This window comes from Lissotriton helveticus, chromosome 3_2, assembly GCF_964261635.1.
Source record: "Lissotriton helveticus chromosome 3_2, aLisHel1.1, whole genome shotgun sequence".
NCBI lineage: Eukaryota > Metazoa > Chordata > Amphibia > Caudata > Salamandridae > Lissotriton > Lissotriton helveticus.
In genome coordinates, this window is record NC_136062.1 from 253,056,558 (window position 1) to 253,072,466 (window position 15,909).

Genomic DNA, 15,909 nt, shown 5'->3' on the forward strand with positions numbered 1-15,909 from the left:
CCTGTTTACTGCTGAGCAGGTTTTTTTTGTGTTTGGAGTGAGTGTGTGAACAAGTGACTGTAAAAATGCCTGGGTTTTATCCAAAAATATTTTAATTGGTGGAAAACCAGGCATAGATAAAAACGGGTGTGATGGACTTTTACAGACTGGTTAAATTGACCAGAGACATCCTAGTATATAAAAAAAAAAAGGGTATATGGTCAACATGTTTCTGCCTCCTTTTCCTGGTGGCGATGCATTAGTCAAGAGCAGGACACCACTGTGGTATGCGCACGCTAAAGCACACCCTAACCTGTGGTGTGTGCAGTACCGATTTGACTTACGGTTTTGAATGAAACTTCAGAATTTTTGAAGGACATATGAATCTGAAAAGACATAAAAAAGACAACACAAGTCAACTTATCCCATGGCCCATAGCCACTTGGGTGCTTGAATTCGTGTTAAGGTGGTAATTGGTGATAAAACTCATGCCACTATTAAGTGCTCATCATAGTGTAGTCAGCGATTCATTGCTAGACAATTATAGCGCTTCATATTCACTAAATGACTGTAGCACTTATTTGTGTAGGTGAGTAAATTAGGACTTACTTTAATGCACTTGCCAAAGAACCCATGAAATTGCCAGGCAGTTCTTTAATATCATCCATTTGATACCAAAAGCCATGCATTACACTACATCCCGATTCAGGAGCTTTCTGGTACATTTAGTGGAAAAAATTGATTTAAAAGTGAATAAGACTTAAACATGGCGGGGGCAGGCGTAAAGCTCATAATACCCCCTCACAGAAAGGCAGACTTAAAACATGGAGAAACCAGAATCTTACTTTACAACAATAATGATTTCACGACATTGGTCCTAGTAGGGGGCGATGGCTTATAGTCAAACTCTGCAATATTAGAAGGACAGATTTAAGCAATCATAGTTTTGTTTGCGTAAAGAGTCTTGTCCTACCTTAAATCCGCTGTCGATAAAGAGCAAACACTCACTTCATCACAGGCCCCCATTTTACTGACCAAGCGCAGGGTTTAATAAAGTTTTCTACAAATATATATTTTTTTGTGTGAAAACCATGACAAAAGTCTCAATTTCATTTTTCATGTTTTTTTATTTTTAACGCAAAATCTCGTTGAGTCTGCGCTGTCTGGGCTGACATTACGATCAGTAAATGATGGTTACCGTTCTTGTTTTGTTTAAGGTGGTCATGTAGGATTTTAACTCTCTGGGGATCCCTCTAGGTATTCCTGTCCTATGACTAATGGGTGGTTCTCTCTAGCCTCACTGTGCTGAGCCTGTAAGTTTGACGGATAACTTGTCTTCAACATATTGTTGACAGTGCTTCACTTTATAGGTTGAAGACCTTTATTGAAGATGACTAAGCGTACATAATGGCCCCAGTGCCTACTCTGACGCAACACCTAACTTTTGGAATGCTCCAGCTCAGCAGTAATGCCCTCCTTTCATTTTGAGCTGGAATTAAGGAATGATTGAAAGGCTCTAGTCTCTTTATGACACTGCAGTCTCTCAGCTGGTGGTACCTATAAAGATTTTTGTTTATTTATTTTTGTTCTCGAGAAAGCAATTGAAGACTCTGGGCACAGTGTGGCATAGTACTTTACAGTATGGCATAGTACAGCTATGAACAAGCCTATTCATGTGATGTAACTTAATTTATGGGCTTGGTGGGAAATGGTTACTTCTTTGTAATATTGGTTCATGGAGACCAGGTACTAGTGGTGGGTACGAATTACTCAAGGTCTTGCAAAAAGTGGTTTTGTGGTCCTCTTTATAAACTGAGATTGCTATATTATGTCAAGATACATATATTAGAGTGTGCCTGGTCTTGTAGAAAAGTGATGCCATTTTATGTTAGCACTCTGCCTAATTGCCCCATGTGGATATTTAAAAAGCAGGGGTGTGTGGTTGGACTGCTGCAGTACTCGGCAGAGAAGCCTCTACCACGTAACAAACCAAAAGGCGCCACCCCTCAGGTCGAGTGAGGTGTATTATGGTAGCTCCACATTCGATCGGCAATGACTTCCTGCTCATTCAAACCAGAAGAAAGAGCTAGCAGTGTGAACTCTTTAAGTGTACGGTTCACCTTTTCCATCATGCAGTTGTCGTGTGGATAATGCAATCCTATGGTCAAGTGCTTGTCCACAAATTCTTTTAAAAAGGAGTTCATCTGGTGAGGCTTAAATTGTAGCAGTTATCAGTAACTAATAACATTGGTACACCGTTATGATTAATCGATTCCTCAAGAACGCTATTACATTATGGGTGTTTGAATCTCATAAACCTTTATGATGCCCATGTGAGTAATAGTCCACCACCACCAAAGCAAATGTCATGTGCTCCTTCAGAGGAAACATACCTAACTTATCCCAGGGGTAATTCAAAACCACCCCTGGACTCATTGGTACATTGTGTGCGTATTGACTTATTTGCCTGTATGCACTGGGAACATCTACTCACCAATACATCCGAGTCCATTCTAGCCCACCATTATTAGGGCAGTAACACTTTCATTGTTGCTGTTGACCTTACATGACCTTGGTTAGCCTTCTTAACTTGCCTTGTTCTCCTGGTTTGTGGGAAACTAATAAGTTACCCACTCCATATCAGCCACCCTTCTAAGCTCCTTGATCTTATAAAATGGAAGTAGCCTGGTTGAATTTTCCTAGCACCTTAGTTGCCAGGGCAGATCTTTCTAGACCTCTAGCCATCTCAAGTGTTTCTTCCTGATGGGTTCTTACAACAGGGTATTCATTCCTGTGTTCTATCGTCAAGGTGATCGCTTAAGTATTTATCCAATGGGCCATCAAACTTGCACGTTGATTTTCAGTTTAAATTGAAGCTATCAATAGATTTGTGCTCCAATTGTTTGCGAGTGAAGAATCTAGGTTTCTCAATAATTATGCTTAGGTCATCTTCAAATTATTTTCAAATCTTTTTACCGCTTCTGTAAACACCTCCCACTCTGTGAAGGTAGGTGGCACCACTTCCGGTTGATGATCAAAATCTTTGGGCCTTCTATGTGTAAACCATTATAAAGTGTAGCGTTTCCCTCAATGAGGCAACATTTAATATATTAGTAGCTAATAAATACTTTAAATTGTCTTGTACTGCTGTTTACATTTCCTCCTGGGTGCACCTTACCTTGGTGAAAATGAAACCGGCACATTTGCCTTCTGTATATTGTTTATATTTTAGAACATGGAATAAGAGAACATGAATGAAGTAGGAGTGAAGTCTTGACCCCCAAAAAGTGTTTTAAAATTGGAACTCATGTAAAAAATGATGAAATTAGTTTTTACATTACTTGTATGCTTTTATTTATAAATTCACTGTCTGAACTTTCTAGTTATCACAAAGTGCTCTTACAATTTTACCTGCATGCTGGTCTTGCACCGAAACATTCGTTCTGCAGCGCGGTGAGGTCGATCGGGGAGCGTGGCACTGAACACAGAGGCGCAATCTTGGACGGCAGTGCTCTAGTGTTTCAGGCGTCCATATTTCTCCAACATGAGAGGATGGTCACAATGCCGACACACCAATGGCAAGCCTGTTGGCACTAGACACTGTGCTGGCGTTAGCGTAGAGATAAGACCCCTAACCACTTATACTTTGACAGAAATTCTCAAGTTGGAACCCTGCGGTATATGATGTAGCAGACTTGGGATTATAGTCTGTAAGGATCCATACTGCTGTACGGCACAGCTTAAAGACATGGGTAAAGTCAATATCTCTGGCTAAACACTTATAAGTTCCCAAAGGCGAGACCTGGCTATGCCTATGCTTGTTTAATTATTATTGCATGAACGCATTTGCAATGCAATAGGTCTGGCATTTGCGTGAGTTTAAGCTATTGGCATTGTAACTGACTGCCTTTTATTTATATCTATTAAACACATATAAATAAAAGGCATTGTCATTTACCATGCCAATAGCTCAAGCAAATGTGAGACCTATTGTATGGCAAATGCTTGTTATAGCTTACGTTTGTTCAGTAAGTAGTTTAGAAAAAACAGTGGACTTAACCCCTCCAAGTTTTGTGTTCCTAATTTTAACTGATGGTCATCTGGGATTCAAAAAGTTAATATATTGAAACATTTTAACGTAGTTTCATTATCAGTACTTGGCTGACATTGTCACAGATGTAAGATATTGTATTATTTGGAGTGGGTGACCATCCACCTCTTGGAATATTGACAACCCATATCAGGATGAACTCTAAAAGTCACAAACTTAAGCTCAACACCTGGTAACTATGACACAGATCAGACAGGCTTACGTTAGGGCTATGTGTATTTACGCAGCACTAAAACAGTTATAAAGTAAAAATGTAAAACAATAAAATTACCAAACCGAATTAGAAAAAGAGAGTAAAAGTTAAAATGACAACATTTCAATAAAGGGAACTAGAAATTCGTTTTTAAAGGTTTACGGGTGAATGGTACCTAAAAGCACAAAGCGGCAATGAAAGTCTATGGTTGCGATAGACTGGGACTCATGCAATTTGATGCGGACTACGATGGAGGATGGGTCAGTTACACCAACCAGATTTTTCCTGCTGAAAGATTTACCCTTTGACTTGGTCTTTTGTCCCAATCTACCACAGGACTTCGGGGTAAGCACTTGGAGACTTGCACTGTGCCAGGCAGAGGCCAACAGCAGGGTCCAATTCAGATACATTTGCACTTGTCAGCTGAGTACTTATAGGAAAAGGCCTCCTGCAGCTTGCTATAGCCTTGAAGCTTTCACAGAGAGGACAACTGACTGTCCCCTGAAGTCCACCTCTTTGTCCTGGGTGCAAGAGGAAACAAGCCTAGTTGTTTAGTGCTCCTCTCTGGTCACATACAGCAAGTCCAGTCCTCTTTTGTAGGTCCTGGAAATTATTAGAAGCGGGTTCCTGGAAATACTACATTGGTTTGTCACAAGCTAGTGGGAGGGGTAACTCCTGCCCTCTTCCTAATGAAAGGGGAAAAAGTTCCCAAGGCCAACCTTACCTACTTGTTTAGTAGTTCCTGTTCGTCTGAATGCAAACTGGCCGAAAATGTAATGTCAGGACATTTCCAAGGTGTCCAAAGGCTTCTGCCACACTAAACTTGGGGTCTGGGGGCCGAGGATGTGTGTGGAGTGTACTATGGGAATCCTAGTATTCTCCCACATCTAACATTAAAATCCAGTTTGCACCAGCTCCTTTCCCAACAGTAAACCCAGAGACAAAAATCTGATTGGACGAAAGTAGGATGTTCCAACAGTTGTACAGTGGATACTCAAGAATTGACTTGGCATCCTATTCGCTTTCTTTCGTGTGCACCCCAAGTGTTATATGTAAACCCAGAGACGGAAGTCTAGTAGGAAAAAAGCAGGGTCTGTCAGTGACCAGACAGCTGATATACCAACATTGTCTTGGTATCCTGTGTTCTCTCAATCAAATGCGGCCAAGTGTTCTATATGAAGCCAGCAGATCTGTTCAGCAGGATTTGGCACCCTGCGTATTCTTTGGAGTTTAGAGTAGTTATTTCTGTCCATATAGGTCGGCCTATTATTTGCTCCTGGGAGGCATTTTGCATCTTTTCTACACACATTCCAAGCTAATCACTGGATGTGAGGAGTTGGAGACACAATACAGATTAGCCTTTGGAGAAGTTTGGCTCAATGGTTAGAGCGGCAGACCCTGATGCAGAGGTCTAGCCCGAGACCAGGGTTCAATTCGCTGCCTCGGCGGGTCTTGGGCTCAAAATTCCACAGACCTGATAATTCTCGCCTCGGCGCCTATTCCAATCATGGAGTCCCACTCTGCAACTCTGGGCAATAGCTTGCTTAATCTCCACAATGGCCCCCACAACACTAAGGATGCCTGGCCTCCACCTTGGGGGTGCCCAGGAGTGGACACCTCACAGGGAAAGCCAGGATGGGTTCCACAGCGGTATTCGTACAAGCGCTTTGAGACCCTTGCGGGTGAGTAGTGCGCTATACAAGTATCAATTTACATTTACATTTAGCCTTTAGAAAATTCAAGCAGGGAAAAGGTAACTTTCTGAAGGTTACTTTCCTTAATAGTTATTAAAAACACAAATTGATAACTAAATTGGAATTTGAATATCTTTAAAAAATGTTTCTAGCTGGTCTCTTACCTAGGATCTGGTATTAGTGTCTTAATCTATACTCTGGTTTTCTAGCACAAGCTAGCTAAAGCTATTCTCTCTGTGGCAGGCCTGTCGCTGTGAAAATAACTTTTGGATTCTAATCACTGTAAGGACATGTTAACATTCAATTTCTAAACATACTTGTCACACCCGCACTCACACACCACCCTGCCACAATTCCCTGTAGGTTGCTTAAAGTCTCATCCTGACACCTGGTTTGACATGCTAGCGACCCCTCCCTCGACACTTGGTAAGGCTTCCTTCCATCATTACGACCACCTACCACCATGACCGATAAACCGGTACCATGAGCCTCCCTTCACCTACTGTCCTGGAATGTCAATGGCCTTCTGGCCCGCTTCAAACGTATGGCTGTATTGCGGTATGCACAACACCTCAGGGTAGAGGTTCTCCTATTTCAGGAAAGGCACTTGCTGGGGAATCATTGTCCCTTTCTGGCACGTTACGGATTTGATCGGGTTTGGCACTCTGGTTTTGCTAGGGGTTCCCATGGGGTTGCAGTCCTGTTAAAGTGTTCCCTCCCCTTCGTGACTTCAAAAGTCATTCACGATCCGCAAGGCACGTCAGTGGACCTTTGCGGCTCTTTGAACGGTAACCCCCTGAACTTAGTATCCATATACTCACCCCCTTCATTGCATTCAGCAACCTTGCCCAACTCAATCAACCTCGTGTCCTCACTGCCCTCGGGCCCCACTTTCATCGGAGGGGACTTTAATGCGGTTTCCTCCCTGGATCTGGACACGCCTGCGCCCCAACAGTAGAACCGCGCAAGCGAAACAATCACTGAATTGATCCGAGTCGCTGGGGCTTTGCAACACCCACACCTCGGCAGCCCATCACACGCACGTGCGCATCGATGCAATCTTTGTCCCCTCAACAGATTGTGCCATGGTTCAAGATGTATGTATTGAATTCCAGAAGGTAGTGGGGCAAGAACTCAAGCAGTACTTTTTGTCCAATGACGGGACTGTGTCCTCTCCGGGTACCCTGTGGGAGGCGAGCAAGGCCACAATCCATGGTGTCGCTAAGGACCCGCTTAAGCGTCAGCGGCAGGAGCAACTGCAACAGATTTCCTCCCGCGAGGCGCATGCGCTGCGGAAGGAACAAAACTTGTCCGTAGCTGCGGATGCGCCCGGGGAGAGACTTCTTGCTCACTCTGCGCTGAGATTAGGCACCGTTCCATGGATGCAGCTAAACTTCTCTGGAGTTCGTCGGTTGCCAGGGTATATGGATGGGGTGACAAGAATGGCTACCTTCTTCACAGGTTGACCACCTATTTTATTTATTTTTATTTATATTTAATCTTATAAAGCGCGCAGCTACCCGAAGGTTTCCCGGCGCTAAACCAAAGGCAAAGGGAGTGTGCTAGCAGACTCGTTTATTTATTGAAAAGCCAGGTTTTAAGATCCCTGCGGAACGTAAGATGGTTAGATTCCGTTCGAAGAGGAAGAGAGTTCCACAGGGACGGGGCTAAGAAGGCAAATGAACGACCGCCCATTCTGGCTCTCCTAATTCTGGGAATCTGGAGTTTGTGTTGGTTGGAAGACCGCAGAGAGCGCGAGGGGACGTACAGATGAATCAAGGATGTTAGATATTGAGGTGCCTTACCCCAGATGATTCTATGTGTGAATACAGAGCGCCTTAAATTTAGAGCGACTCTCAATGCGGAGCCAATGAAGGCTACGCAAAGAGGGGGAGGTGGAGGATTGAAAGGGTAAATTACATAAGACGCGCTGCCATGTTCTGGACAGTCTGTAATTTACTAATTACCTCTTTGCTAGCCCCCAGAAGAAGGATATTACCATAGTCCAGGCGAGAAGTAATAAGCGCCTGGACTATGGTTTTCTGGGTGTCTAGGGGGAGCATCCAGGCAATTTTCCTCAGCCATTTAAGGATGACTGTGCAGGTGGAAGAGACTTTAACAGCATGTTGCCTCATGGACAATGGGTTATCAAAAATGATGCCCAAATTGCGTGCTGTTTTGGAGGGATTGGGAGGGGTACCCATTTGGACAGGCCAATGGGAAGGCCCCATAAGGCGGTGTTATTGCCAAACAGAAGAAGTTCTGTTTTTCCTCCGTTTAATTTTAGCTTGTTGTTGTGCATCCAGGAGGCGATGTTGCTAAGTCCAGAACAAAGGGCAGATGTAGTGACATGATGACTGGTGGAAAGTGAGAAGATGATCTGAGTGTCATCTGCATATGAAAATATGGAGAGCCCCGCTTGCTCCGCAATGGTCGCCAAGGGTCTGACATACAAATTGAAGAGAAGGGGGCTAAGAATGGAACCCTGAGGAACTCCGTGTATTGATTTGTGAATTTTTGACATAGATGTGGCCGAAAAAACTTGGAACGTCCGGTCATACAGAAAACTGGTAAGCCAATTGAGGGCAGAATGAGAAATGCCTATGGTTTTGAGAGTGCTGACCAGAATGGGATGGGACGCGGCACTTAAATCGAGTAGAATAAGTGCCACGGTCTCCCCTCTGTCAACCAGATGACGAACGGTTTCAGAGACTCCCAAAAGAGTGGTTTCAGTAGAAAAACCGGAACGAAAGCCAGACTGAGAATGATGCAAAATGTTGTTAGATTCGATAAAACTGGTGAGTTGTTTAAGGACATGTTTTTCCAATATTTTGGAAAATACTGGGAGAAGGGAAATTGGACGAAAATTGGAGGGGTCATTAGGGTCAGCATTGGCCTTTTTTAACAGAGGTACAATCATTGCGTGCTTCCAATCACTGGGAACCTTTGCCTCCCTGAGTGACATATTTAGTAGCTCCAGGATGATTTTGAGAGGGGGGGTTAAGGGTTAACAGAAATTGGGGAGGGATGGGGTCAAGGGGGGAACCCGATTTAATACTTCTGATGATGTCGTATAGAATGGATAAGGTAAGGGGGTCCCATGCGCTAATACCTGTTTCGGTTGGCTGAAGATCGCCCGGAATGGTAGAGACGACAGGCTCAAGGGAAGGAATCGGGGAGTCGGGAGGACCAAAGTCAACATATATATTCTCAATCTTAGAGATAAAAAAGTCTGCTAAAGCATCACATTGTGCTACATCAAGACAAGGGGCTTGGGTTGACAGGCACCTGACAGTTCTTTAACAGCCTTAAACAGAGCTTTGGGACGGGTTTGGGCATTAAGAATAGAGGAATTAACATATTCTGTTCTGGCTATTTTGCAGAGAGAATGATATTTCGTTAAAGCAGCTTTATATTGCAGTTTAGAATGAGGATCATCGTTGGAGCGCCACTTCCGCTCAAGGTGTTTACAATAGGTCTTTTCTTTTTTCAATAGGTCATTAAACCATGGTGCGGGAGGGTGGTGTACATTGAACTTCTGCTTGCGGAGTGGTAAACAAGCATTAGTCTCAGACATAAGCCAGTTATGAACAGCGTCCGATTGCTCAAGGTTGTTAACATCCGTAAACGGCAAAGAGCATGACAGAACAGAGTTCATTTTGTTGGAGTCCAGGTTCCTCCAATTGCGGGTCAGTCTGTGTTTAGGGATATCTCCAAGGGCATTGGATTGGTTTATTGTTAACGAGAATTCAACAATAAAATGGTCCGACCAAGGGACGTGTAGGGCAGGCTTACATGTGACAGTAGTTAGGTTGGAAAAAACTGGGTCAAGCAGATTGCCCGCCTTGTGGGTGGGGCCTGAATTGTGCAAAGTAATGTTCATCGCCGCTAAATCAGATATCAGGTTAGTGCTGATGGAGCAGGTAGTATCATTAAAATGGACGTTCAGGTCTCCAACAATTAAAAAATTAGTTGCATTCAATAATAACGGGGCTAAGTACTCTGAAAGAATTGATGCCCACGGGTTAGCAGGGCCGGGAGGACGGTAAATAAGAACCCCTGAGAGGGTGAACTTGGGGGATAGAAGTATTTTAAACCTATCCCATTATTCCTGAAATAGTTGATCCGTATGGCTCGGTGCAACGCTCCCCTTTGGAGATTGCCTGCGCCTTCACCTCCTACTACCGCCAACTATACACGGAAAAAATCCCCAAAACTCACGGCTTGCTAGAAACCGGAGGCGCTCGCCTTCCGCTATTAGACCCCACGGTCCAGGCGGATCTCGACTGTCCTATCACTCGTGAGGAGATCGGCGAGGCAATAACCCTTACCGCCTCCGGCAAAACGCTGGGTCCAGATGGCCTCCCACAAGAATTCTATGCTCTATTTCGCGAGACCCTCATTCCGTACCTTGCTGGATTGTTTGAGGAGGCGGTTGACAAAGGTTCCTTCCCGCCTGAGACAGACCTGACCACCATTGTGGTTATTCATAAATCCCAGCTACCCCCTCCAAGATGTGCGGACTACCACCCTATCTCCCTTATTGATACGGATCTAAAACTTTTTGCCACAATCCTGGCTTAGCGGCTCCAGCCACACCTGTCCATCTTGGTTCACCCGCACCAGTGCAGGTTTATGCCCTCCTGTGGCACCCAGCATTGTCTCCGATGACTGCACTTGGCCCTGGCCCACCGTCACTTGCTCACCCAATATTTGGCAGTCCTCCTGGTGGATTTCGAGAAAGCCTTCGACTCGGTAGATTGGGTGTTTCTGGACGCCGTTCTCCCCACGATGGGCTTCGGTCCACTTTTCTGGAGCCTGGTCCGTGTCCTTTACGCTCACCCAAGAGCTCCTGTTTTAGTCATCGGGGTCCTGTCGGAGCCCTTTCTGTCTGCTGAGGAACGCGACGGGGGTGCCCTCTCTCTCCATTACTCTTCGCCCTAGTGATGGAGCCCTTAGCAGCTTTGATAAGGTCCAAGAGGGGTGTGCAGGGTTGGGACTGGCCCAATGCAGAGGCCGACAAGATCGCCCTCTACGCAGACGATGTTCTTATCTATTCGACGGAGCTGGCCCGGTCCTGGCCTCCCTGCCTCTGGATTCTCTAGTCCTTTGAACGGCCATCCGACCTCCGGCTGAACTCCGACAAGTCAGTCCTGGTACCTCTCCACCTATCCAGAGATTAGGACTGGCAGTCCAACATACCAATCTGGCGCCATCTGTTTAAATACCTAGGGATATGGGTGACCCTGCTCCCCGACCTGGGCTGGGCCCTTAGCGTTATTCTTTTGGTTAAGAAAGCCAAATCGGACCTTCAGAAATGGCAGATGCTACCTCTGAACCCCATGGGGAGAGTCGCCCTGTTTAAAATGATGATTCTTCCCAGGTTCCTCTATGTCCTTCAAAATACCCCCCTCTGCTTCCCAAGGACCTGGTTCCGGAAGCTAGACCGTATGGTCTCTAAAGTCCTATGGGGGAAGGGAAGGGCTCGCCTGGTCCTAAACACCTCCAGGATACCATCATTTGACGGGGGTCTGGGGATGACTCACTTATATCGTTATTACCTGGCCACGCACGTACTCTCCATACATGATTGGTTTAACGGGGGTGGTCTGACCCGGCCTACAGGCTTGAGCTGCACACGCTGACGCTGACTGACATCCAATCCATGCTCTATGGGGACCCCCTTCCATCCCAACTACCGGACGTGACTTGCTCCACGCTCTTTGCCTGGCGGGCGGCGCTGCGGCACACTCAGTGGACACACAAGTTGACCCGGTGCACCCCCCTCTGGCACGACACCTGGTTTAAGGAGGTGAGTGGCCTACAGTGCTTTCGCTCCTGGGATCTTATAGGCATCTCTCAGTTGGGCGATGTGTGGGCGAGTGACCATATGTGCTCCTTTGCGGACCTGGTATTCCCATCACCAGCCCCAATTCTACAAATATTTGCAGCTGCGCCACGCCCTCCATGTACACCTGAGGGCATGCGGATCCCTGAGCACAACCCGCCTGAGGCACAGATCATGCTTGGGGACCTGGGGAAGGGGGATTAGGGGGCTAAGTCTCCCGCATCTACTGCACACTAATCGATAATACCCCGACCGCGCTAGACCTACTCCGACATCAATGGGATCAATGGGTGGGAACTCTGGACGAGGTGGATTGGCGTGATGCCCTTATGGCCCCCAGGACTATCACTGCTTCCGCCAGACTTCGCTTGGTCCAACTATACTACTTGCACGCAGCCTACCTGACCCCAGCATGCCTTCATCGGGCTGGTCTTCGCCCATCCCCTGCATGCACCAGGTGCGCACATGAACCCGCTGACTTCTTCCACATGGTATGGGCTTGTCCCAAGTTGACGCAGTTCTGGGGTGACATTGAAGAAGAACTTACGGAGGTGCTGGGTTGGAAGGTCCTCCACGATCCTCGACACGCACTTCTGGGGATTACGGATGGGCTGGACGGGTCCAGGAATGAAAAACAGTTTGTCACTACTGCAATGACTGTGGCTAAATGGGACTTCACCGCCTCCTGGATATGTCCGGATCCCCTGAGCGTTGGACGCTGGTGGAGCGGGGGTTGACTGGTGCGCCGCGCAGGAGAAAACACTACATCAGGCATGTGGTTGTCCCAAGAAATATCATAGGGTGTGGGGGAAGTGTTTGGGTCGACTGGTTTAGATTTATAGGAAATGTCCACTTATACTGTTTTGTTACCTGCCAGATTCGTACATCCGGAAAGTCTTACCATTTGTATATATCTATGCTTTTTATGCATTGCAATATGTGGCTGAAATTGTGTGTGAAAACAAAAAAAATTTGTTTATCAAAAAAAAGTCTACACATCCTACTTTCACATACTTTGAACCCTACATTCTGGGCTACAAGACATACATGGGGTGACTTGTTAAAAGGAAGGAGGGGTTGTTTTACATGTCAAAAGGTCTTAGTGCATGCTACAATCATTGTAGAATGGTAGGCCTCAAGCCATGTTTGTGGTGCCATTATAGTGGATGGCACAGTAGTGGTTGCAGTCCACCTGTGGCATTAAGCTTTAAAGCATATACCAATTTGAAGTATGTCAATTCGACCATATTTGAAGGGGGAGCACAGGTAGTTAACCTCTCGTTAATAGGGTGCACGGAGTTCTAAAGTGTAGTGATTTACTCCAGGTAGACGTGATAAGATTCAAGAGGGTTTATTCAGGAAAGTTACAGGATATGAATATGAGTAGTACATACCCCACCAGGAGCAGCCAGCATGCTGCTCAGCCGACTCAACTGTGACTTATCTGACAGATTACCAACATTCTGAACAGCATCCTCACAGCAACACTCTACTTGTGGTAAAATAGCATTGCATTTACAAGAGCAGGATAGAACATAAAGCCACTCAAAATATAGTGTTCAGCAAAAGGCAATAATAAAAAAGGATGGCCATGCAGAAAAGGATGCTTTCCTACAACAGAGTATTGTGTAAAGTGAGATGAATGAGTGGTATAGAGATTGGTCAGTATATTGCTTAGATCTTCACCAAATCCATTCACTATTACGCACCATTGTCTCATTCATCAGAAGTTTTTTTTTCCTTTGTCATTATCCAACAGTTATGTATACAGTCTTATTGTGTTGGCACACAAACACTTTGCAGTTCAGAAAGAATAATGCAGACTTTGTCAAATGACTGTCTCAAATAGCCTAATGGTCTAGCTAGAAAACAGTGTGTGTAAAAAGTACAGTACAAAAATATCTGTGCAATCTGTGTTGAGGCATACGTCAGATTGACTGCTATGGCTCTGAAGGAATTGTGTTACTGAATCGAGCCAATCAAAGCCAAACAAATAAAGTGACCACACCTTGTTCATGCATTTTTAGGCTGCCACCAAAATGGGGTCTTTAGCTTCGACCCACCCATTATGATCAAGGGAGTGAGTAGAAGGCATTTAGAAGGACTTTCAGGACTTTCCATCGAAGAATGGAGAACTATCCATTACACCATATCCTGCTGCATAAAGTGGACTTATACTGTGCTATGTTAAACAGAGTTGTAAACATTGCTGGGGTGCCCTCAGATAATAGTACCTGTTTTGTTGTTGAATCACTCATTTTGGTCTTCAATGCGGGGAAACACTTTCTACATATGCTGTTATTTGTACATCAGCAGGGCTCTGACTTATTTAAGGCCACAGATAGGTTTGAACACTGTGGCTGTGTGAGTAAATTTATTATCATAATAATCACCAAAATATTACATTTTACAGTACACACGAGGACATATTAAATACACATGTACATAAAAATATCCAAAAGTTAGACATATAAATTTGTATAACCTAACTCAAAGAACCATAAAGATGCTATACAAGTTCCAATACTTATTACAAGAACATACAAATATTAAGCTAAAATCTTTATATAAAAAATATTCTGTGACATTGAAATTAGAGCTACCAGCAAAAAGACTGTACTGGACTTCAAGGTGCCAAGTGCTTATCAACAAATAACCAATTTCTTGTTTGATCCAGTAAAACCCCTCTAAATAACATTTTTCAGAACATAAAAAGGGGATAAGCAGTGTCACTAACGTATGTAATAGAAATGTAGCAATTGCTCTAAATGAACTAAAAAAAAAAGACAGAGGTTAAACTACATATAAAATCATTTTTTCGGCAGTTGTTAAAACGTTACTACCGGACCGGTTAGTGGAAGTGGGACATCAGATGAACATGAAATATGGGCTTGACGAGCAGATCTCACCTTTGCGGTGAGAAATGAGGGCTTTAAAAATATGCGACCTACATTGAGCAGGTTTCAGCAGACACACACGATATGCAATAAAGTTTCTTGTGACAGCCCACACTGTCTACATTCACTAGTTGACCAGTGTTTGATCCATTTTGGTGTGCCATCCATAGTGGGATACTTGCAAAGTCCTAATTTAAAACAAGCATTGGCATAGCCAATAGGTCTCGCTTGTGGGACCTTATAAGTATTTTGTTTGGCAGCACAATATCCTTGTAACTAAATACTTATAAGGTCCCACAAGCGATACCTATTGGCTATGCCAATGCTTGTTTTTTATTCTTTTTAATACGAGAAGCACAATCTGACTTGGAAGAATGTCCTCCGTTTTAATTGGCTGTGTGAGGCAGCCGGGCCGTGCGGTATCTCGCATGGGCGGGCTAGACGATAAAAACTTACTGCAAACCAGTTTCCTTCTACCTTGGAGATGTATATTCGAGGCTTGCCGCTGCTTTAATATAGCTAGCCAGCCAGTGAGAACGGGCTGCTGCCTCGCTTCATTAACTAGCAGTGGCGATGGCGCTGTTGGAGCAAGGGCCGGCTCTGGAGCCAGTGGCAATTATACTTTCCTTTGGTCTGGAGTATGGATTTCGTATGAGCAGCCCACCGTCTGCTTCGTGCGTTTGATCAACTATCGTGAACGGCAAAACAACAAGTCCCAGAATACACCAAAAAGACCGTCACTTGCGTCTGCTATGACTGGACATGTTCGTGTAGCCGTCTTGCAGCATGCGCGCGCCCCTGGCGTGCACAGCCAGGCACGCAGTGAAGGAAGAAATGCTGGAGTTGTGCGTCTTTGGCTAGTCTTACAACTCTGGCTTGGACATGGCGCACCAGCGGCGCGCGGCGTGGCTCTGTGGCGTAAGAAGCAAGGGAGTCTGTAATATGGAATATTAGTCGGGCGGTGTCCGACGGCAAATATGACTAGTTCGTTTCCCTGCTTTCTTGCACTCCGGTACTGTAGTCTTCATTTCGAAAGGCGACGATGTAATGAAAGTTATTGTGACGACCCCCCCAACACACCACCAGTATTCACCGAATTGAGCGTCGGATTTACTATGCTATGTTATTAACAAAACATATTGAAGTTAACACTGGATACGCAAAACGAAATCACCAGACGATATAAA

General features: G+C 44.9%; 1 protein-coding gene across 2 annotated transcripts in view; it reads left to right on the forward strand.

The window, feature by feature from the left end:
• The window catches only part of UBE2Q2 (ubiquitin conjugating enzyme E2 Q2), a 758,043-nt gene that overhangs the window by 22,895 nt on the left and 719,239 nt on the right, over window positions 1-15,909 (forward strand). The gene's annotated exons all lie outside the window — the stretch shown is intronic.